The 25,595-nt window shown below is 34.2% G+C and overlaps 1 protein-coding gene across 1 annotated transcript in view; it reads left to right on the top strand.

The window, feature by feature from the left end:
* The window catches only part of TMEM232 (transmembrane protein 232), a 245,062-nt gene that overhangs the window by 138,849 nt on the left and 80,618 nt on the right, over positions 1-25,595 (top strand).

Below are 25,595 nucleotides of genomic sequence, written 5' to 3'. Positions count from 1 at the left end.
TTTATTTTGAGCAATCTAATGGATGAGCAATAGTTCATGGTAGTCATTTTTAATGGGTTTAATTTTAATTTTTTTGTGTGTATTTATTTATCTATTGGATAACTTCTTCTGAAATGGCTATTCTTATCATTTACCCATTTTTCTTTTGGTGTATACGTTTTGTTGGCTGGATTGTAGTTTGCTTTTTCATACTTATGATGCTATTTAATGATTAATGTAAGTTCTTCATTTTAATGAGTTTGAATTTATTGCTTATAATAAAGAATCCTTCCCCACACCTGTGTCATAAAAAATATGCTGTCATATTTTCTCCCAAAAGTTTAAAATGTTTGCCTCTCATACTTAAGTCATTAAAGAATTTGTGGTAACAGTGTGGGGTGGGAATCTAGAGGGTTTTTGCCCATATGGATAGCCAATATTCATACACCATTTACTGAAAACTCTGTTCTGTTCACACTGATCAGCTATGCTATGTGTTTTATATATATATATAAATTTTCCATATAGATGATGAAATTTATGTGGGCCTTTTGATCTATTCCGTTTGTGAATTTATCCCTTTGTTAATATGTCATGTTAGTTATTTACTACAAATTCATAGTCAGTGTTTACATTTTGTGAGCCAGTTCCTTCTATTTTATTCTTCCTCAGCAATGTTTTTGCTTTTGCTGTAGTCTTCTGTATAAATTTTAGAATTAGACTGGTATGTTTCTTGAAAAAGTTTCTAAGGATTTTGCTTTAAATTGTACTGTTTATCAATCAGTTTTGGGAATTTTACTCCTTTATGATACTAAATTTACTCTCTATGAATATACTATAGCTTTTCATTTAATCAGGGATTTCAAAATAATTTTCAAAAAGTTTTGAAATTTCCAGCATAAATATTACTTCATCTTTTGTTGGGTTTAATTCTAGAATTTTTACTATTATGAATGTTCTTTTTATAAACTTTTATTATGGAAAATTTTTTAAATACAGAAAAGTAGAGAGAATAGCATAATTAATCCCCTTTTACACAACCTCTAACCTCAACAACTATCAATTATGGTAATCTTGTTTTATGTACCCTACCACCTATTCTCTCTCTCCAACCCCATATTATTTTGAGGCGAAACCCTAACATCATATTATTTCATTTATAACTAATAAATGGTGGCTTTAAAATATTTTTAAGGAAAAGTATGTCTTCTAATAGTCATAAATGTAGAGGAGTAAATATGTTTTGCTATAACTATCTTATACATAGGAAATTTTCTAAAATCTCTCAATAAAACTTTCCCTAGAGTGTTTTCTGTGAAATTTGTGACTGAGATTTTTTTAAATCTTCCTTTCAGATTCTTATAGCTTTAATTTGTTTCTCTTGACTCACCGCACTTTTTGGTGCTACATTAAATTTTGAATAGAAGCAGTATTAGTGTTTTGTTTCCAAATTTAATGGAAATATTTTGAAACTTTCACCATTAGAATGATATTTGCTGTAGGTTTTGGTAAACATGATTTATCAGAGTACAAAGAAATCTTTAATTCATAGTTAACTATGACTTATCATGAATAATTAAATATTTAATTTTATCAAACTGTTTTCTCCATTATTGATATATCATAATTTTTTCTTTTTTGATTTGTTACATATATATATTAAATGGTACTAACATTCCTGGCATAATTCCAAACTGGTCATTATGTTTTATTTTTCTAAATGCATGCATAATCAGTTTATTTATGTTTTGCTGAATTTGGTCTGCTAGTATTTTGATTAGGATTTTTGTGTCTATATTAACTAGAGATATTGTTCTGTCATGTTCTTGTAATTTCTTTGGTTTTGGCATCATGATAATATCGACCTCAGCAAATAGTGTCCCCTTCTATTTTTTGGAAGAGTTTATAAAATATTGATGCTATCTCTTCTTTAAACACTTCATAGAATTCACCAGTAAAGCCATCTGGTGCTGGGCTTTTGTTTATAAGATTTTGTTGTTGTTTTTATTAATTCAGTCTCTACTTGTTATGTAGGTCTATTCAGTTTTCTCTTCTTGAGACATTTTCAGAAGTTTGTAGTTTCTAGGTCCATTTCAACTAGGTTGTCTGTTTTGTCAGCATATGATTGTTCAAGGGAATATAAAGTATTCCCTTGTAAATTTTTTGATTTCTCTAATAAGGTCAGTAGTAATGTCTCCTCTTTCATCTTGATTTTGGAACTTTGCATCTTCTCTTTTTTACTCAGTCAATATAGCTAAAGTTTTGTCATTTTTGTTGATCTTTCAAAGAATCAACTTTTGGTTCTGCTTATTTTCTTTATTGTTTTTCTATTCAATATTTTATTTATTTCCATTCTAATTTTGTTTCCTTCCTTCTGCTGGCTTTATGTTTAGTTTGCTCTACTTTTTCAAGATTCATACAAGGTGGAGGTTAGGTTATTGATTTGAGACTTTTCTTCTTTAAAAAAAATCTTTATGTTGTGTTTTATTTTTAATTCATTGCCAAGTATTTTCCAATTTCCTTGGTTATTTGTTCTTGTCCCAGTTGCTTATTTATGAATGTATTGTTTAATTCTGCATACATGTGAATTTCCCAAATTTTCTCCTTACTGATTTCTAATTTCATTCCATTGTGTGTAAGGGAGATATTTTATACAATTTCAGTCCTTTTTAATGTATTGAGACCTGTTTTATGGCCAACGATATGATTTATCATGAAGAACATTCCATGTACACTTGAGAAAAATGTTCTCCTATTCTTGACGTTATTATGCCTGTTTGGTTTATAGTACTATCAAAGTCTTCTATTCCTGTCTAGTTACTTTATACATTATAGAAACTGGGGTATTGACGTCTCCTCTATTATTGCTGAATTGTCTATTTCTCCCTTCAATTCTATCAGTTTTTGTTTCATGTATTTTAGGGTCTCTTATTTGGTGTACACATATTCATAATTGTTATATCTTTTGGATGGGTTGACCTTTTTATGTTTATTAAATGTCCTTTTCTCTTCTAGTTGCATTTTTGAAAATGTCTTAAAAATCAATTAGTTTCATATTAGTGTATTTTGACTAGTATTTGCATGGTATATCTTTTTCATCTTTTTACTTTAACTTTACATGTCTTTGATTCTAAATTGTGTCTCTTATTGATAGCAGATCAATGTTTTAAAAAATATTCTCCCAACCTCTGGTTTTGGTTGGAATGTTTGACCCATTTATATTTAATACAATTACTTATAAGGTAGGACTTTTATCTGCCATTTTTCAATTTGTTCTATATGTCTTGTCTTTTTCTGTTCTTCTATTCCTCTATTACTGCCTTCTTTTGTGTTAAGTAGATATTTTCCCAGTGCACTATTTTAATTCCCTTTGAATTTCTTTTACTATTTTGTTAAAATTATTTTCTCTGTGGTTGCCCTGGGGGTTATAATTAATATCATAACTTATAAAAATTTAGTTCATGTTTAGTTCACAACTTAATTTCAACAGAATACAAAAGTTTGCTCTTCTATAGCTCCAGTCTTTCCTCCATTTTGTGCTATTCTTGTCATGTACCTGGATATAGTAGACCAAGATCATTGGTCATTTTGTGCTATTCTTGTCATATACCTGGATATAGAAGACCAAGGTCATTCAAATGATTTTTTCAAAGTCCAATCTTCATATACACTAGCACCAGGTGCTAGTTCCATCTTTTGAAAAAAGTACACTCCCATAATTTAGGGCTTTGGCTGTCTGCTTCAGTCTGTTAATGTCCACTTTTCACGGTTCACAGACTTATCAGAATGCATCCCCTTTTGTTTTCCAGATCTAATATTACATATTTATTTTGTGTATATGTGTGTTGGGTGGGGCATTATATATTTTCATGGATTTGGCAAGAAAGAGGGAGAAGAGAGACTGTTTCCAATCTTATGACCATAAGCCAGTGGTCAATGTCTTCATTTTAATTACAAAATCTATAGCCCAAAGACAAGTTTTTTGTCTAAAAATATTCAGCTTTTTTGGTAAGAGGTCTAAGAATGGAAATTTGATTTTTCTGACTTCTGTTGCTTTTCCCTATATCATATTGGTCTTTTCAATGAAACAATAATCTGTAAAGTTGTTTTATCATCCATATATAAAACAATGAAATTTAACATTGGAAAGCTTACGTCATAAGCAAAATAGACAGTCCTAATGAATTTCTAGAAACAGATACCAGTATTATACTTTAAAGCCACAGTTGAAATCACATGAAGGGTATAATTTTGCATACAAACACAAGGTCTGAGATTCATTATTAACATTACATAAGTTGATTCCCATGTGCCAATTTAGAACGGATGTATTTATCAAATAACTATGAGTTATTTATTAGTAATTAAAAGATAACAGATATCAAATGCATATTAATTAGTTATACAAGACAAAATGATATATAGTAACCTTCTAATTTCAAGTATAAAACAAGTATAAATCAAAGAAGCAGGTATTTGAATTCAAAATAAACTGTTAATTAACTTGCCAATACTGACCAGTCTTCAATGTTAGAGAAAAGACACTTCTTAGTGTATATGCTATTGTGAAATAGGTAGATATTTATTTTTATTTTACAAATACAAGTAGGAAATGGTATATTTTAGTTCAAGAGACACTCATTTTAGATGATGACCGGAAAAGTTGATCCTCTTTACTCTCACTCTCCACATCTCCTTCTTATGCTATAAAATAGGAACCTCTGTTAAGGCTGTCTGCCATTTTTTTTCATCTTGCAACGTACTCCAGAGAACCAGTTAAAGCAGAGCCCATAAGTACCAAAGAAAATGAATGAGAGACAACTTCCATTGCAATAAGAGTATTATAGTCCTCTTCCATATAGGAAAAAGTGGGAATCTGGAAAAATCTCTTCCCATGCACTCTCTTAAAAAACAAGTGAACAATACAAAACTCAAACCTTCTACTTAGGTGTGGTCAGTAGCTTAATATGAACTCTCTAACTGTTCATCATTTTCATTATCTCGCTCTAACTTCTTTGGAGGAGAAATATCTTTAAATTCTTCTTCACACTAGTAGGATGAGTTACTCAGAGCCTTGTATCTGGATGTAAATAAAGGATGACAAAATATACTGGTAGACTATTCCAATAAGAACTGAGTATAAAAAAAAGGAACTAGTAATTCACTTCTTTATCTCTGGGATGATTTCTTTCATGGAGAATATAGAGGTTTTCCTTTCCTTCCATTGCTGTTTATTTAAGGAATGCTGAAGTAGACTGCTCTTTACTTTACTTAACTTCCAATTTTTGTTTTTATAGGATGTAAAACAAGCTATACGTGTCTTGAGGATTAAAAGAAACAGAATACAGAAAAAAGATAAATAGCCATTTCAAGGATGAATGTTTAAAGTAATATATGAAAAGGAACTAGTATTAATACAATTAATTGAACAGATTTAGGCAAGAAAAATTAGGATTATATATTTTTCCTCTCAGCTGAAAAGAATTATATATTTAAAAAATTATTTTGAATTTAAGTATGTGTATAATACATGCCTAATACATGTGGGTATAAATTTAAGTGAATCCTTTATTTAAAAAAAGTAATGGATTTTGGGATAGGGCACTGAACTATACTCAGAAATTAAGTTGTATTCAGTTGTGCCTTAGCAGATACTGACAGAACAACTATATTTTGAAATTCATGTATTTAATGGACAACCACCACAAAACAGATACTATTAAGTAAAAACTAGTGAACAACTGGAAAAATCCAAAATATTCACTGATAGTAGATAAGACAAATATGTTATGGTATAGTCAATAGTCATCAAATGTTATATAATGAAAAAAATGAAAGGAATATAATTACATGCAAAATAGTGTTGAGCTAAAGAACTGAGACACGAAAGTTTATGTACTTTAAAATGCCAGTTATATGAAGTTCAAAAAGAGTCACAACTTATCTATAGTGTTATAATGTAGGATAAACGTTATATTTGGGAAGGGATTACTGACTGGAAAGGGGGCATGAAAGGCCTTCTGTTATTTTGATAATGTTTTATTTCTTGATACAGGTATTATTTAATAGAATGCATTCACTTAGTGATAATTCATCAAGTTATGTAATTATGGAATGCAGTATTTTCTGTATATTCATGTTATAATTTAATTGGTTCTACATGGTAAAAAATATTTAGAGTATATGGCTAAAAGAAAATATTTTCCTACCTCTATTATAGGTTATATCTAAATGTATTTTGACAGGATCAGGTAGACATAAATTTTTTTAATTAAAAAATAAATCAGTTAAATGAATACCTTAGGCTTTAAAGAAATTGCTGTAACTCATGAGTTTTTGGATATTTTAGGGGAAAAGGGAAGTCACAAAGCCATGTAGATTGGCCATGGTATACTGGAGCCAGTCAACAATTTTTTTCAGAATTTCTAGTTCTAGCATGGTCTTACAGACCTAACCATAGAATCATTAGCACTTAAAGTCTCAACCAAGGAATCAATCTATGGCTTTTTACTACATTAGTCTTAAACCACAAAGAGAAAAAAAAATCGGTGTCTTCATCTGCTCTTAATCAGAACACTTCTATACCAATGCATAGACAAAACAGTGTTTAGCATTCCATTAGCTAGATGAAATGTAGTTACAGCAGTGGTCTAACACAAACAAGGCAACTTTGGTACCTTTAAATCTCAATAAATTCAAAACATTGCCTTATGATAGTAACATCTTGAAAACTGTGGTAACTTGCTTTGCTATGCATACAGGCTTTTAACATCGAGGCCCGCAAATGAATTTCAATAGGTCTTACTGTGTCTTCCACTTCACATTTAACACTCTGAATCTTACTATCTGAATCTGCTTTTATATATACACATGCAAAACGTGGTAGAGAATCGAAGTCATTTTCTGGATAATCCAAACCAAAATAGTGGCCTCAGTTGCTTAGATATTTCAGAAGAAGTTGTGTTTCTCTTAGTTTGAGTTATAAGGATAATTATTGTAGTTCTGTATTTTACGTGCATAGGCAAATCCTTAGAATTCAGAGTGTGGAAAAGTGCTGAGGGCAGAGATTTCAAAATGAAAGGAAGGAATCTATTTTAAAGTGGAGTAAAAATTTGAATTTATGGTTATTATTTTGGCTTAAAGTTAGAAAACTTTCTTTTTAATATTTCATTAACATTTTAGTGATCAGATTGATTTCCGTAGTATGTAAATTAAAGTAGGCACCATATAGCAGCAAAGTTGGGTCGATGTTGATGATTAACACAGGAAAAATTCATAGCATGGAATCCAGTCAGCTTTGCTTTGAATACATAAGAATAAAAGATGCATGCTTGCCAAGAGATTCTTATGGCTGAGACTTGTCACATGGTAATGCTATTCAGAATATAATAATGAATGCCTTTCCACTATAATAATACCTATTCTAATCCTCTCATTTTAAACTGAACATAAACGTAAAGGATATTAAGAATATATTTGAGATGTCAGTGAAATAAAATGTTGTCACAGGATAATGGTCTCCTGCTGCTTCATAAAATACCAAGCCAAAGGCAAGACTTACATTTTCAGAGTAGAAGACATTAATCCCATGACAGTGTTTTATTGCAGTGATTGTATTTCTATTATACAAAATGAGCGTGTAGATTTAATCAATTCATTTGATGTATGTTGAGGTAGTAAATTGACAGTGGTTTATCATCATTATGAAATTGTTCTTGAAGGCAGTTTATCAAAGAAAATACAGACGTTTTAGGAAATTTAACTTTCAGGTCGAGGGGAAATAGAGGTTTCTGACTAGCTGGAGGTTGGTTTTCCTTAAGACGTTAATAGTTAATATAACAATAGAAGGACAGTATGATAGACATACTCAAAAAGGTTTGTGTAGTAGTCTTGTTAATATTATAGTTCCACATTTCAATTTGCTGACAGGCAAAACATAATAATTAAATATAATTATTTGAGCAAAAAACCACAGTGACATAACAGAAGTTGAACTCCTTCTCAGAATGCTTTACTTAAGTCATTTACAAAACTAGCTTTGTTACTTTGAATAATGATGACTGAAAAACAGTTGATGTCATTAGATGATAGAATCATCCCATATTTCTAAGCACTGCTATAATACAACAAAGACCCATTGTGCAAGATAGCATAAGGCTTCTTATGGAAGCTCAACCATCTAAGCCAAACCAAGCATTATTCCCAATGGAAAATGAAAACTCATTGCTTGTTTTCCTCTTAGAAAATACATTAATGCCAAAATAGTTGGATGTATTCCATTGAATGTGTTTAGAATATTGTGTTTCATTTTGAAATACCTGTTCCTTAATATCAGAAATAGGCCTCAGGTTTGCTTTGAGAACCTCTTCCAATTTTTTAAATGAAGTCAAACTACTATAGTTAATTTATTCTCAAAGGTAGATCCGATTTCACTTACCTTTTGGTTCTGTTTGTTGACTATCTTAAAATAAGTGAATTTTGTATTTCTAAGGCCATCTATGTTATCATCCTCTGTCTCCTGGTGCTTATATAAGGCCCACAAATCTGAAAATTAAAAGCTTCCTCTTCAAAATACAACAAGTAAGGTAACTGAAAAAGCTATTATTTTTTATAAAAATGCAAGTCATCAAGCACATATGTCCCTCAGGCCATTAAGGAAAAAAATCAGGATGGCCAAAAGTGCAGTAAGAGTGACATCTGGAAAATGCTCGTGGAGTTGAGATACTCTTTCATTACTCTTGTCATACTCTTATCATTAGGTTGTTCATTACATCATAGGCCATCCACTGTCAATTCCTTGTGTGAGAAGTAGATCTGGAATCATTACAACAATATTTCTTCTATATTAATCACAAATCCATTTTATGGTAATTTTATTATGAACTCTAGTTTTTATGATCGCATACTACAAAAGACCACAGACTGGGGGGCAGATCCAGAGGCTACAGGTTCACGATTAAGATGTCAGCAAAGCATGGTTTCTCCTAAAGAGTCTCCCCATGGCTTGCAGGTGGGTGTCTTCTTACTGTGACTTCACATGGACTTCTATGTCTGATGTCTCTTTGTGTGTTCGAATTTTCTCTTCTTATAAGGACACCAGTCAGATTGGATTAGGGCCCACTGTGTGACCTCTTTTAACCTTATTTACCTCTGCAAAGGCTCTATCTCTAAATTTAGTCACATTGTGAGGTACTTTGGGTTAGGGCTTCAATATATGAATTTTGGGGGACACAATTCAGTTCATGCAAAACGTGGTAGAGAATCGAAGTCATTTTCTGGATAATCCAACACATACTAATAAGATTTCCTTTGAATTTTAGTATTATACATAAAAAGAAAACTGAAGCATTGAGTGGTGAAATGGTTGCCCAATACTAGCCATAATAATATATGATCTTTTAAAAAACATGAAAAAAATGATTTTGTGTTGAAAGAACTCTGTCATTTTATTCTTCTAAATCTTTGACCACAACCCCAAGTATATCATTGTGCTATAATCTTACATAGGTGATGTATTGCTATGTGTATAGAATTCCTTCTTTCCTAGGTCTTATCTTTCCTACAAGGAATACGTTCCTTGAGAAAAGAGGTATGTGTTTCATATAAGTATGTATTATACAACAAACCTACCACAGGGCCTGGGCACTCTATAAGTATTAGGGGAATAAATGATGGATGGATGGATGAAATAATTTGCAAGTCACTTATAGATTTAGAGCTGTGATTTAGATATTTTATACCTGAGATTATTGCTAATGAGAAAAACTCTCGATTATGACAAAAGACACCTTAGTAATATCATTCTTTAGTGTACATAAAACTAGCTCTTAGAATATGACTGCCAAACAGATTTAAGAAAGATTTTATTACATGGCTACCAGCCAAAACCATTGAGCAGAAAATAGAAAGGAAATAAAATTATACTGTCTTGAAATCCAGGTGGGGTTTTGTCCATTCTTTCTCATTAAACATCTATCTTGTTGCCTCTCTGAGTTTCAGAGGCAAAGGAAGAGCTATGAACATTTGACATATACTTAGTTCCAAACAGACTGTAGATACTCAGTAGTTTGGGTGCACAAGCCAGGAGATGTGTTTATTTTTTTCACTTTCTGCACCATAGTTCTCTGAGCATAAATTTGCCCTCAGTCTTTAGGACTGTTTTACCCATCACCAAGAAACACCTATATCCTAAGCTTAACAAGAAAAATTTAAAATATCCAAGCAACAGTCATTATAATTCTACTTCCTAGTGATAACTGCTGATAACGTTTGTTAAATAAAACATCCCAACATTCAGGTATACTTAAATATGTGTGTATATTAAATCCATATACATGTGAAGGTGAGTCTATTTCTATCTCAGATTCAGCAAGGCTCCAAAAGGATGTATATGCTAAAGTGAACTCTGTGCAGGACTTCTTGAGAAATAGCTAAAGGAAAGGTTTCATTACCATTAGCCAACAATCATTACTAAGCACGCATTACTGAGCATTCCTTCTTGAAGAGTTTGAGAGATTTCCTTTGGAGAGGGCTGTGCTCTGTGTCTGCCCTCTCAAGAGAGAGTCTACTTTACCTCTTGCCATGTAAGAAGCTACACATAGAAATCTGGGTGGTGTGCTGTGGTGTCATAGTGAGGGTAAGTGGCTCATCTGAAATAGTCAGCAATTTTTGAAATGTCTCAGGCTGGAAGAACACCTGAGTGTTTTTCATGGTCAAGGTATGGGCCGTCCAGGAGTGAGAGACATTGGTACCAAACAGAATGGAGGACTTGAAGTCAATAGCTGAGGGGAGAAGTAAGTGGTCAGCTATAGGAGACATGTTTCCCATTTACATTGCTGCCCTTTGGGAATCTCCAGGAAACATATTTAAGACATGCCAGGCTCAGAAGGCAGAAGTGCCACATCATGATAGTGCTAGGCAACAGAAATCATTTCTGACCTTCACCTCTTCTCCCCACTCAGCAACTTCCTTCCCTCCTACCCTGGGAAGATCAGAAGTCAGGGAGAGCAGGCAGAAGAGCTTTTGGAGAAAAAAGTCATTCATGTCCTCTGTCATTAGCACTGTTACCAAGCTAAAGGACGGTAGAAACATTAATCTAAAATGAAGTTTGTCCATTACACATGACTGGATATTTTAATAATTGAAACTAAATTATAACCAAAGTGACTGAAGAAATATTTTTCTAAAGTGATCATAAACTAGATCTGGTCTGACCTAGATTTCATCCAGGATACAGGAAAGAACTAGATCCAACTAAGAACCACTTGGAAAGGAGAGCCCAGAGGGGATTAAAGTGTTATCTTGCTTATACACTGTACAATTCTGTTCTTTCAACATTATGTACACAAATACCCACAAACCAAATATGACACACTGTTAAATATACACAATGAATTACACATACCATAAGTCTACACACATATAAAATGGGACTCTATTTGACACACTGCTTAAGAGTTTTACAGCTTGCCTTTTTCTCTTAATAATCAAATTTTTTTTTCTGCAGCATCATTTGTAATTACTTCAAAATAACCTTTGAGTAGTTACCCATATTATTTAACTATTTCCCTATTGTTGGCCATTTATATTATCTTAAGTTTATGCATGTTTAAATTAGTGCTTGCTGAAGTTAATATTCTTATAGTGAAGAAGTAGTGAACATCTTTCCTTATTACTTAGAATAAGAGTATGTAAGCATAGATTTGTAGTCAGAGGGATGCACAATTAAGAAAAATTTGGGGGGAACTTCCCTGGTGGCGCAGTGGTTAAGAATCTGCCTGACAATGCAGGGAACACAGGTTCATGCCCTGGTTTGGGAAGATCCTACATACTGCCAGACAACTAAGTCCATGCACCACAACTACTGAGCCTGTGCTCTAGAACCCACGAGCCACAACTACTGAAGCCCGCATGCCTAGAGCCCGTGCTCCACAACAAGAGAAGCCACCGCAATGAGAAGCCCACGCGCCACAACGAAAAGTAGCCCCCACTGGCTGCAACTAGAGAAAGCTTGTGCACAGCAACGAAGACCAAGGTGGCCAAAAATAAATAAATAAGTTAATTAATTAAATAAAAAAATTTTTAATTCAAGTATAGTTGATTTACAGTTTTTCAGGTGTATAGCAAAGTGATTCAGTTATATATATACTTTTTCAGATTCTTTTCCATTATAGATTATTACAAGATATTGAATATAGTTTTCTGTGCTATACAGTAAATCCTTGTTGTTTATTTTATTTTTATATAGTAGTGTGTATCTGTTAATCCCGAACTCCCAGTTTTCCCTCCCCCCCTTTCTCCTTTGGTAACCATAAGTTTGTTTTCTATGTCTGAGTCTGTTTCTGTTTTGTAAATCCCTTCATTTGGATCATATTTTATGTTCCACATATAAATTATATCATATGATATTTGTCTTTGACTTACTTCACTTAGTATGATAATTTCTAGGTCCATCCATGTTGCTGCAAATGGCATTATTTCATTCCTTTTTATGGCTGAGTAATATTCCATTGTATAAGTATACCACATCTTTTTTTATCCATTCATCTGTTGATGGCCATTTAGGTTGCTTCCATGTCTTGGCTATTGTGAATAGTGCTTCTATGACCACTGGGGTGCATGTGTCTTTTCAAATTAGAGTTTTTGTCTTTTATGGACATATGCCCAGGAGTGGTATTGCTGGATCATATGGTAACTCTATTTTAATTTTTTTAAGAAACCTCTGTAGTTGTTGCACCAGTTTACATTCCCACCAACAGTGTGGGAGGGTTCCCAGAGGGACATATATTTTAATAGTTGTTAAGTACTTCCAAACCACCATTCAGAAGCCTTTACCAATTTATCCTTCCCACCAGTAGTAAATCACGTGCCATTTCCCACACTCTCTGCATTATTAACTTTTAATGCACAGCATTATTAATTTTTTTTGCTAGGTATTTCCAGTATTAAAGTGAAAAATGCTGCATAATGATTGATATAATTTGCATATCTCTGGTTACTGTTGAGTTGCAGGTGCATTGATTTTGCTAATTGATTTGCCACAATGTTTTTATTTTCTAATTTTATTGGCCACAGCTTCCTGTCTTTTTCTGGCCATTTTTAAAAAAGATAGTCTATATCTTTTCCCAGTTGATTCACAATTCTTTTGATATGTGAAGAATTTTAACACTTTGTCCCATATGTTGATATTATATTCCCCTAATAATCATTTACATCTGACCCTTGAACAATGTGGGGGTAGGGGCACTGACTCTCCTTGAAGTCAAAAATCCTGTATAACTTATAGTCAGCCCTCCCTATACGTGGTTCCTCTGTATCCTTGGTTCTGTAGCCGAGGACTCAACCAACTGTGGAAGCATGTAGTATTGTAGTGTTTACTACTGAAAAAAATCTGTGTATAAGTGGATCCATGCAGTTCGAACCTGTGTTGTTCAAGGGTCAACTGTATATTTAAATTTCTTTCTTCTTGTGTTAGCCATACAAACATTTAATTTTCAATTTTTCTACGGTCAAATGAGTCACCATTATCCTGTATTTTTTTCTGTCTTTGGTATCAAAATTAGAATGGCCTTCTTACCTTTATATGGTTATATTTAAGTCTTAAGTCTAAGTATAATTAAAAATATAACAACAAGACCCTACTGAATAGCACAGGGAACTATATTCAATATCCTGAGATAAACCATAATGGAAAAGAATATAAAAATGTATATATATGTATAACTGAATCACTTTGCTTTACAGCAGAAATTAATACAACATTGTAAATCAACTATACTTCAATTAAAAAAAGTAAAATTGATTTAATAAAGTAGGCTATTAAAAGAGTAAAATGTATATATGTATAAAAAATTGCCAAATATGAACCAAATATCAAAAATAAAAGAATATGCACCCCCAGGTACTCAGATTGAAGAGATGTGAGCTCTTTCTGCATTTTATTCTCTTTGTTTATATTCTTTTTTTCTCTTTGTCTCTTTAACGTTCTTACACCTCCATCCATTTACCTTCTCTCTTTAGAACTAATCACTATTCTAAATATTTCAGAGCATTGGTCATGTCCAAGTGTCTATACTCATTCTAGATATCAATAAGCAATCTACTTCCTTTGTTTAGGGTTTTTAATTTTTATTAAAAATTTTCTAATACATCTATGTATTTGCAGTATGCTTTTTTACTCAACATTGTTTTTGAAATTCAGTAATGTGGGAATTTTTTCCCAACATTATATATTTTAGAACTACCTACGTTCTTGGTTATAGATCTAATTCATTCATTTTAACTGCTGTCTAGTATACAAGTATATGACTAAACCTTAGATCATCTCTTCTGTTACAAATAAACAATTAGGTAATTACAACTTTTTTATTTTTCAATTCCAACCAATGTTAGAATTAATTTTCTAGCTCATCTTTCCTCGGGAACATGAGTAAGAGCGTCCCAGAGTAAGAGCATACCTAGAAAAGGAATTGTTGAGTCATACAAGTGTGAATTTTTAAGCTTTACTAGCTATTGCCAAACTGTTATCCAAAGTGATTGTATAAGTTACAGAATGATGTGTAAGAATTCATGCTAATCCAAATTTTTGCCAAAACTTAGGGAAAAGAGATTTAAATTTCTTTACCAGTATATGAAATGGTGTCCCAGTGTTGGTATGATTTGCATTCTCCTACTGTTCCTTCAGTTGTGCAACTCTGAATAAGTTGATTGGCTACTTAGAGTCCTCTTCAGTGAAATACCTGACCATAGCCTGGGTCATTTTTTTCTACTGTTGTTTGAATTTTTTTCATTAATTAGATTTTTTAATTTAAATTCAAAAGTTGCTCAGATATTTCCCCAAAATATAAGTTCTGTCATAATTTTTTAGAATATATTTTGATGTATTAAAGTTTTTAAGTTTAGTGTATTCAATTTATAATTTTCTTTAACTATTCTGCATTTTTGTATCTTATTCAGAAAATCCTTCCCTATCTCGATATCCTAAGAATATTCTCCCATATCTTCTTTTTTTTTTTTTTTTTTTTTAATTTTATTTATTTATTTTTGGCTGTGTTGGGTCTTCGTTTCTGTGCGAGGGCTTTTCTCTAGTTGCGGCAAGCGGGGGCCACTCTTCATCGCGGTGCGCGGGCCTCTCACCATCGCGGCCTCTCTTGTTGCGGGGCACAGGCTCCAGACGCGCAGGCTCAGCAACTGTGGCTCACGGGCCTAGTCGCTCCGCGGCACGTGGGATCCTCCCAGACCAGGGCTTGAACCCGTGTCCCCTGCATTGGCAGGCAGACTCTCAACCACTGCGCCACCAGGGAAGCCCCCATATCTTCTTGAGAAATTTTCAAAGCTTTGTTTTTCACATTTTGGTCTTTAACCCATCTAGAATATTTTATTTTTGTGCTCAGTATAAGGGATCTATTTTTATCATTTTTCCTTAGGGAATGCAAATCGTCTTGGCAGCATTTTATTGAATATTCTTTTGCAACAGGTTTGTAATGCTATGTCTGTCATATACCATACACATATCGTCTATTTATCTATTCAGTCCTTTGATTTCTGTTTCTTTCCCAGATACTCACTGCTTTAATGATATAGCTTTATAACGAGTCTTTGAGTGTGTAGGGCAAATCCCCTTCTCTAGTTTTTCATGTACAATGTTTTATCTATTCTTGATTCTTCACTTCTTTTATGGATCTTAGGATCAATTTGTCCAATCCTACAAATAGTCTTGGTGGAAATTTTACTTGAATTGTAATGGGTTTATCAATCAATTGAGAATATTTGTGATCTCCATGATAAGTCTCCATTTTATTTAGATCTTTCATCCTGCAATGAAATTATATAAATTTCTTAAAACACTCCTTGCTGGATACTGCATAAACTATTGATCACTCTACATTAATATTGTTTGCTAGAAAACATTTAAAGTCTCTTAATAGTCTTGATAGATTGTGGATTCTCTTGTTATGTCTAGGTATACATCATATAATGTGTAAATGACAATATTATTTATATGCTTATTTCTTTACTTATATCTAGCCTAGGATGTCTAGGTAATCTTGGAAAAAAGTGGTGATTATGAGATCTTTACCTTTTTCTTGAATCAAAAAGAGATTCTATTAAAGTCTCCCTGTTATGTGCATTTTTTTGCTGCAGTTTTGGACTGGTATAGTTTCCTAAGTTAAAGAAGTCCCCCTCAATTCACAGTTTGATTAGAGTTTTAAAATGCATTTATCTTGGGACTACATAACTTGACCTTTTTAATATATGGAGATGATCATTTTTTCCTCTAACCTATTAGTGTTATGTTATATTGATAATTTTAAAAATTTTTTATTGAATTATAGTTAATGAACAATATTATATAAGTTATAGATGTACAACATAGTGATTATAATTTTTCAAGGTTATATTCCATACATAGTTATTATAAAATATTGGCTATATTCCCTGTGTTGTCCAATATATCCTTGTAGCTTATGTTTTTATACATAATAATTTGTAACTCTTAAGTCCCTACCCCTATCTTGCCTCTCCCCCTTCTCCCTCCCCACTGTTAACCACTAGTTTCTTTTCTATATCTGTGAGTCTATTTCCTTTTTGTTATATTCATTATTTTATTTTATTTTTTGATTCCACATATAAGTGAAATCATAAAGTATTTGTCTGTCTGACTTATTTCACTTAGCATAATACCTGCCAAGTCCAACCATGTTGTTGCAAATGGCAAAAATTTGTTCCTTTTTGTGGCTGAGTAGTATTCCATTTTGTATATATGTATGTATGTATGTATGGGTGTATATGTATATACACACACACATACCACATCTTCTTTTCCATTCATCTGTTGATGGACACCTATGTTGCTTCCATATCTTGGCAATTGTAAATAATGGTGCTTTGAACATTGGAGTGCATGTATCATTTCAAATTAGTGTTTTTGTTTTTTTTAGGTATATACCTGGAGTGGCATTGCTGGGTGATATGGTAGTTCTATTTTTAGTTTTTTGAGAAACCTCCATAATGTTTTCCACGATAGCTACACCAATGGACATTGTCACCAACAGTGTATGAGGGTTCCCTTTCCTCTACATCCTCACCAGCATTTGTTATTTGTGGTCTTTTTGATGATAGCCATTCTGATGGGTGTGAGGTGATGTCTCATTGTGGTTTTAACTTGCATTTCTCTGATGATTAATGTTATTGAGTTTCTCTTCAAGTGCCTGTTGGCCATATGAATATTGTCATTGGATAAATGTCTATTCAGTTCTTCTGCCCATTTTTCAATTGGGTTATTTGTTTTTCTGATGTTGAGTTGTATGAGCTGTTTATATATTTTGGATATTGACTTGTTATGGGTCATATCATTTGCAAATATTTTCTCCCATTCAGTAAGTTGTCTTTTCATTTTGTTGATCATTTCCTTTGCTATGCAAAAGCTTTTAAGTTTAATTAGGCCCCTTTGTTTATTTTTGCTTTTATTGCCTTTCCTTTAGGTGACAGAGCCAGAAAAATTGCTACGATTTACATCAAAGAGTGTTCTGCCTATGTTTTTGCTCTAGGAGATTTATGGTTTCCAGTGTTAAGTCTTTAATTCATTTTGAGTTTATTTTTGTGTATAGTGTCAGAGAATGTTCTAATTTAATTATTTTACATGAAGCTGTCCATTTATCCCAGCACCAATTATTGAAGACTCTCTTTTCTCCGTTGTATATTCTTGTCTCTTTTGTTATATATTAATTGAACAAAAGTGTATGGGTTTATTTCTTGGCTCTCTATTCTGTTCCATTGATCTCTGTATCTGTTCTTATGCCGGTAGCATACTGTTTTGATTACTTAAGCTTTGGAGTATAGTCTGAAGTCAGGGAGCATGATTCCTCTAACTCTGTTCTTCTTTCTCAAGATTGTTTTGACAATTCAGGGTCTTTTGTGTTTCCATAAAAATTTTAAAATTATTTGTTCTAGTTCTGGGAAAAATGCCCTTGGTATTTTGATTGGGATTATACTGAATCTGTAGAGTGCCTTGGGGAGTGTGGTCATTTTAACAATATTAATTCTTCCAGTCCACCCGTTTATGACATTTTCAATTTCTTTCACCAGTGTCATAGTTTTCCGAGTATAGAGGTCTTTTACCTCCTTAGGTAGGTTTATTCCTAGGTATTTTATTCTTTTTATGTGATGGTAAATGGGATTGTTTCCTTAATTTCTTTTTCTGATAGTTTATAAAAATGCAGCAGATTTCTGTATGTTAATTTTGTATCCTGCAACTTTACTGAATTCATTGATGAGCTCTAGCAGTTTTCTGGTGGCATCTTTAGGATTTTCTATGTATAGTATCATGTCATCTGCAAACAGTGACAGTTTTACTTCTTCCTTTCCACTTTGGATTCCTTTTATTTCTTTTTCTTCTTGGATTCCTGTGGCTAGGACTTCCAAAATTATGTTGAATAAAAGTGGCAAGAGTGGACATCCTTGTCTTATTCCTGATCTTAGAGGGAATACTTTCAGGTTTTCACCATTGAGAATGATGTTAGCCATACGTTTGTCATATATGGTCTTTAATATGTTGAGGTATGTTCCCTCTGTGCCCACTTTTGGAAGAGTTTTTATCAAAATCAATGTCTCATTTTGTTGAAAGCTTTTTCTGCATCTACTGAGATGATCATATGGTTTTTATGCTCCTTTTCTTAATGTGGTGTATCATATTGATTGATTTGCAAATATTAAAAAATCCTCGTGTCCCTGGGATAAATCCCACTTGATCATCCTGTATAATCCTTTTAATGTGTTGTTAGATTCAGTTTGCTAATATTTTGTTGAGGATATTTGCTTCTGTGTTCATCAGTGATATTGGCCTATAATTTTCTTTTTTATGATAACTTTGATTTTGGTATCAGGGTGATTCTGGCCGCATAGAATGCATTTGGAAGCATTCCTTCTTCTGCAGTTTTTTAAATAGTTTGAGAAAGATAGGTGTTAACTCTTCTCTGAGTGTTTGGTGGAATTCATCTGTGAAGCCATCTGGTCCTAACATTTGTTTGTTGGGAGTTTTTTTATTACTGATTCAATTTCATTACCGGTAATTGATCTGTTCATATTTTGTATTTCACCTGGTTCAGTCTTGGGAGAGTGTACTTTTCTAAGAATTTGTCCAGTTCTTCTAGGTTGTCCATTTTATTGGCATATATATATAGTTTTTCATAGTAGTCTCTTAGCATCTTTTGTATTTTTGTGGTGTTGGTTGTATATTTTCCTTTTTCATTTCTGATTTTATTGATTTGGGCCCTGTCCCTTCTTTTCTTGATGAGTCTGGCTAAAGGTTTATCAACTTTGTTTATCTTTTCACAGAATCAGCTTTTAGCTTCATTGAGCTTCTCTATTGTTTTTTTAATCTCTATTTCATTTATTTCTGCTCTGATCTTTATGATATCTTTCCTTCTACTACTTTGGGTTTTGTTTGTTCTTCTTCTCTAGTTCCTTTAGGTGTAAAGTAAGGCTGTATATCTGAGATTTTTCTAGTTTCCTGATGCAAGCTTGTATCATTATAAACCTTCTTCTTAGAATTGCTTTTGTCGTGTCCCATAGTTTTTGGATAGTCGTGTTTTTGTTTTCATTTGTCTCTAGGTGTTTGTTGAGTTCCTCTTTGATTTCTTTGTTGATCCATTGGTTGTCTAGTAGCATATTGTTTAGCCTCCATGTGTTTGTGTTTTTTACAGTTTTTTTCTTGTAGTTAATTTCTAGTCTCATAGTGTTGTGGTCAGAAAAGATGCTTGATATGATTTTAATATTCTTAAATTTACTGAGGCTTCATTTGTGGCCCAGCATATGATCTGTCCTGAAGAATGTTCCATGTACACTTGTATAGAATGTGTATTCTGCTGCTTTCAGATGGAATGATCTATGTATGTATGTATCTATCTATCTATCTATCTATATCAATTAAGTCCATATGGTCTAATGTTTTCTTTATGGCCTGTGTTTCCTCATTGATTTCGTGTCTGGATGATCTGTCCATTGATGTAAGTGGGGTGTCACAGTCCCCTACTGGTATTGTGTTACTGTTAATTTCTCCCTTTATGTCCATAATATTTCTTTATGTATTTAGGTGCTTGTATGTTGGGGTGCGTACTTACAATTGTTACATCTTCTTCTTGGATTGATCCCTTGATCATAATGTAGTGTCTTTCTTTGTCTCTTGTAATGACTGTACTTTAAAGTCTATTTTGTCTGCTATAAGTAGTGCTTCCCCAGCTTTCTTCTGATTTCCATTTGGATGGAATACCTTTTTCCATCCTCTCACTTTTAGTCTGTGTGTGTCTTTAGATCTGAAGTGAGTCTCTTGTCTACAGCATATGTATGGGTCTTATTTTTGTATCTACTCAGCCACTCTATGTCTTGATTGGAGCATTTAGTCTGTTTACATTTAAGGTGATTATTGATATGTATGTTCTTATTGCCATTTTGTTAATTGTTTTGGGGTTGTTTTCTTAAAGCTTTTTTGTTTCTTCTTTTGTTCTCTTCCCTTGTGATTTGATGACTAGTGTTACATTTGGATTCCTTTTTCTTTTTTGTGTGTATATCTAATACAGGTTTTTGGTTTGTGGTTACCATGATGTGTTTATATAGCAATCTATATACATGCCTGATTGTTTTTAAGTTGCTGATCTCTTACTTTCAAATGCATTTTAAAACCCCTGCATTTGTATTCTCCTCCCCTCACAAATACTGTTTTTGATATCATATTTTACATCTAATGGTTATGTGTATCCCTTAACTGCTTATTGTGGTTATAGATGATTTTACTACTTTTGTCTTCTAACCTTCCTACTAGGTTTGTGCATGGGTGATTTCCTACATTTACTATATGTTTGCCATTGTGGATGAGCTTTCTTTTTTTTGTAATTTTCTTGTTTCTAGTTGTGGTCTTTTCTTTTTCACCTAGAGAAGTTACTTTTACATTTGTTGTAAAGATGGTCTGGTGGTGCTGAACTCTTTTAGCTTTTACTTGTCTGTAAAGCTTTTGATCTCTCCATCAAATCTGAATGAGAGTCTTGCTGGGTAAAGTATTCTTGGTTGTAGGTTTTTTTCCCTTTCATCACTTTAAGTATATTGTCCCACTGCCTTTTGGCCTGCAGAGTTTCTGCTGAAAAATCATCTGATAGCTTTATGGAAGTTCCCTTTTATGTTATTTGTTGCTTTTTCCTTGCTGTTTCTAATATTCTCTCTTTATTTTTAATTTGTGTCATTTCAATTACTGTGTGTCTTGGTGTGTTCCTCTTTGGGTTAATCCTGTATGGTCCTCTTTAGGCCTCCTGGACTTGGATTTCTCTTTCCTTTCCCAGGTTAGGGACATTTTCAGCTATTATGTCTTCCAAAATGTTCTCAGCCCCTTTCTCTGTCTCTCTTCTGCTACTGGGACCCCTCTAATGTGAATATTATTGTGCTTGATGTTGTCCCAGAGGTCTCTTAAACTATCCTCATTTCTTTTCAGTCTTTTTTCTTTTTTCTGTTCAGCAGCAGTGATTTCCACTACATTGTCTTCTAGCTAACTGATCCATTCCTCTGTAGCATTTACTCTACTATTGAGTCCTTCTAGTGCATTTTTCATTTCAGTTATTGTATTCTTCATCTGTTTGGTTGTTCTTTATATTTTCTAACTCTTTGTTAAAAACTTCTAAGTCCTCACTCTGTGCATCCATTCTTCTCCCAAGTTTTTGATCATCTTTACGATCACTACCCTGAACTCTATCTTGGGTAGATTGACTACCTCCAGTTTCCTTAGCTCTTCTGGGGTTTTATATTGTTTCTTCATTTGGAACATGTTCCCGTGTCACCTCATTTTGCCTAAGTTGCTGTTTTTATTTTTATGTATATGGTAGGTTGTTTACATTTCCTGACCTTGGAGGAGTGAACTTTTGTAGGAGATGTCCTGTGCATCCCAGTAGCACATTCTCCTTTCATCACCTGAACTATATGCCCTAGTGGTTCCCCCTTTGAGGGCTGCTCAGGTCTTTCTTTTGTGGCAGACTAACTGTGCAGAAGGTTTGGTAGGTTGGTTGTTCCCCAGTCCATTTGATTGCTAGGTCCTGCTTCATGCACAGGCTGCTGGATGCTGATTGGTGGGACTGGGTCACAAGGTGGCTGACTGCAGAACCCCAGAGGGCCCCAGGGCTAGTACTGGCTCACTGGTGGGCAGAGTCAGGGTCCACAAGACTTCAGTGCTGTTTCCCATTCACTGGTGGTGCCTCCTAGTAGGCAGGGCTGGTGCCCAGGTGGTCCCAGGGCAGGGTCTGGCCTGCTGGTGGGCTTCCTGGGTCTGCAGGCTGCAGGTCTGTGGCTTTCTTGCCTCTGGTGTCTGACCCCTGGTAGTTGAAGTTGGTCGATAAGCTAGAGCAGGCTCCCTGGAGGGCAGGACCAAGGCCCAAGGGATCCTGGGACTGGTTTCTGCCCAGTGGTTGGTGGAGCTGGTTTCTGGGCCATCTGGTGGGCATTGCTGTGTCCAGAGGTGGCTGTGGGCTCAGGGAGTCTTAATGCAGCCTGTCTGCTGATGGGTGGGGAAGGTCCCCACACAGTTATTTGCTTGGCCTGAGGTGGCCCAGCACTGGCACCTACAGGCTGTTGAGTGGAGCCAGTTATTGATGCTAATGAGCTAGAGGGAGGGTTCCACAATAGCATCCACCAACACCAGTGTCCACGTGGTAGAGAACACTCCCCCAAATGGCTGCCACCAGTGTCTATGTCCCCAGGGTGAGCTGCAGTTTCCTTCTGCCTCTCCAGGAGACCCTCCAGGTTCAGCAGGTAGGTCTCACCCAGATCCTATCAAATTACTGCTTCTGTCCTGGGTTCTGTAGCATGGGTGATTTTGTTGCACCTGTAACAATGAAGTCTCTATTTTCCCAGCCCCCTGGCTCTACCAAAATTAAGCCCCGTGGCCTCCAAAGCCAAATGTTCTGGGGGCTCATCTTCTCAGCACAGGACTCCCAGGCTGGGGGGCCTGATGTGGGGCTCAGAACTCTCACTCCTGTGGGAGATCCTCTGCAATGTAATTATTCTCCAGTTTGTGGGTCTCCCCCTCGGGGGTATGGGACTTGACTATATTACAGGTCTTCCCCTCCAACCTGTCTCATTGTGGTTCCTTCTTTGTGTCTCTAGTTGTAGAAGATCTTTTCTTGTAGGTTCCAGTTTTTTTCATTGGTGGTTATTCTGCAAATGGTTGTGATTTTAGTGTGCCCATTAGAGGAGGTGAGCTCAGGGTCTTTCTATTCCGCCATTGTGACAATCTCATGGAACTCGTTTCTTTATTACTTTTGTCTTGGTTCTTCCAAACAATGACTGCTTTTGTTCATTGCTAGAAGACTCCAGGAAGGATCTAAACCAGGGAGAGTTAATAGTTCCATCTTTATAGAGAACTTGCATGCCCTCAGAAAGCACTACCTACATTAATAATTTTTATATGTTAAACTATCCTTCCATTACTGGTATATATTGCCATGAATCCTGCATCATTTTTATCAATATTTCCAATACTACTTTTTACCATGTATTTTTATTTTTTAACATTTTTTTTTGCTTTCTATGTCTCCCAATATTTTTGTATTATTTTCTATTCCAATATGCTTTAATAAAACAGTCTATTTTTGCATTTTATTTTATATTTTTCCAATCTCACACATCTTTTTTTTTTTTTAAACAAGAGAAAATCAAGCAAAAGTTTAAAACATGTATACATGGGACATATCCAGAAAACTGAGTAACTCAACAAAATGGCCAAATCTCCCACCTTAAGTAGCATTCTCAGCTAAAGAAAAAGAAGGATGTTGAGGTTGGGGAGAGTCAGTTATGTGAGGTTCTAGGAAAAGCACAGTAAACAATGGTAAATTTGTGATGCAGATTTAAGTCATTGCCTTCTCCAGTGATAAGAATTTCTAGTGATTTGGTCATCCTCCTCTTCCAGGTACAGCAAGGGAGACTTTCCTTACAAATGTAAATGTTCCTTACAAAAGTGAAACTCAGACTTTTTTTCAGATTGTTTTTGATTTCTGCTCTTTCTTAGAAAATAACCAGCTCAAAATAATATTTCAAAGAGACACATTTTGGGGTGGTAGATTCTGCTCCCTTAAGTCCCACCTTTGAAATTTTCAGAGCCTAAGGATCTAAGTTGATAGATTACTCCTTATCTCTTTGAGTGAGTTACTTAGTTCAGTTAAATGTGTTTTATTTCAGGAGGTGGTAATGGGGCTGCACTCTCAAAGTTAGTTCTATATTGTGTGAGAAATCGGGTATTTAATAAGGCATTTCTAAGAAAACAAAAGAAAAACAAAAGTTAATGATTGGAACAAATTATAAACCCAGTGTCTGAGTCCTGAGAGCTGCCCTTTGAAAAGATTTCTAAATTTCAGGGTCAAAGCATCTTGTAGAGTTTGAAATATCTCTGGTGATGTCATTGGGTGTGCAGGTAAGCTCTCTGAGTGGCTCATAGAGCAACAGGAATGAAGACTGTCTAATGATGGGCTATTGTGGTCTCTCTTAAGTGTATATCAAGTTGTTCAGCTTCAGTTTGCAGGATTCCATGGAAAGGGCAGCTTTTATTCTCAATGATTCCAAGTCAGAAGTGAGAGAAAAGCTGGAAATGTTAATTTCAAGAGCTATAGCCAAATATTTCAGGAGACTTGAAGAATTCAGGATCCAGTCCAGTTTGCAGAAAAACAGAACCTCAAAGACAGTTAACAAAACTACAATCTGATATTCATAATTGTGTATTAAGTTTCTACTGAAACAGTTTTTTCTGTCTAAAATCACCTTCATTTCTAACAAAGGTAGCCAAATTGAGACTAATATGTTTGCAAAATAAGGTTAGTTTCATTAAACTTGGCCTGAAAATTTACAGAAGTTCAGCAAGATAGCAAATGACCATTTAGGCCCTTTTGAATCTGCTTTGCTGCAACTTTTTGTAAGGAATCTCCAGATTAAACTTTTAAATGCCACTTGAGGCCAGGAAGCCACACCAAGAACTTGCTATCAGACTCCCCTGTAATACCTATAGATTTGGGTGAAGTCCTCTCTTCTTGAGATCTCCAAAATATCCTGAGGTTCCTGCACCTGCCAGGAAGTGACTTCCCTTCCTCACCTGTAAGGCTGCTGGTAACCCCATGAGCAAGGTACCAGGCTGTATTTTCAAGGGGCTTTATGGCCCTTTCATAAAGTTAATCTTTGTTTCTTAAAGGTGTCTGGTCGTATCTGAGTCTATGTACATTCTCAAATACGACATTCCAGTCAAAGCTTTGGTAATATAACCAGTGTTTCTAGTTGTTTCCTCTAACAAGGAGAGCAGATTTTTAGTGAAATTATGTAAATAACTATACTGCCATGAAAATAAGAATACTCATGAAGAGCTTCCAAATTCTGGAGGGATCAGGTAGAGAGAAAAAGATAAATGTTTCCATTCTGCTTACAAATGTATAATTTACCAAATTGCTGTAAATCATAGTTAGCTTAAGAGGAAAGGTTTCCTTATATCTGGAACACAAAGATTAAAAGCCAGTAATACTACGGACAAAAATTCATAAAAATTATAATCATATTCATCAGCTCATTCAGTCCTATGTAACTAATTCTTGTTGATCTTGATC

This window comes from Balaenoptera borealis (assembly GCF_965194805.1).
Source record: "Balaenoptera borealis genome assembly, chromosome: 2".
NCBI classification, from domain to species: domain Eukaryota; kingdom Metazoa; phylum Chordata; class Mammalia; order Artiodactyla; family Balaenopteridae; genus Balaenoptera; species Balaenoptera borealis.
The sequence above is the reverse complement of the archived record's forward strand: the minus strand, read 5'-3'. Positions and strand labels throughout refer to the sequence as shown.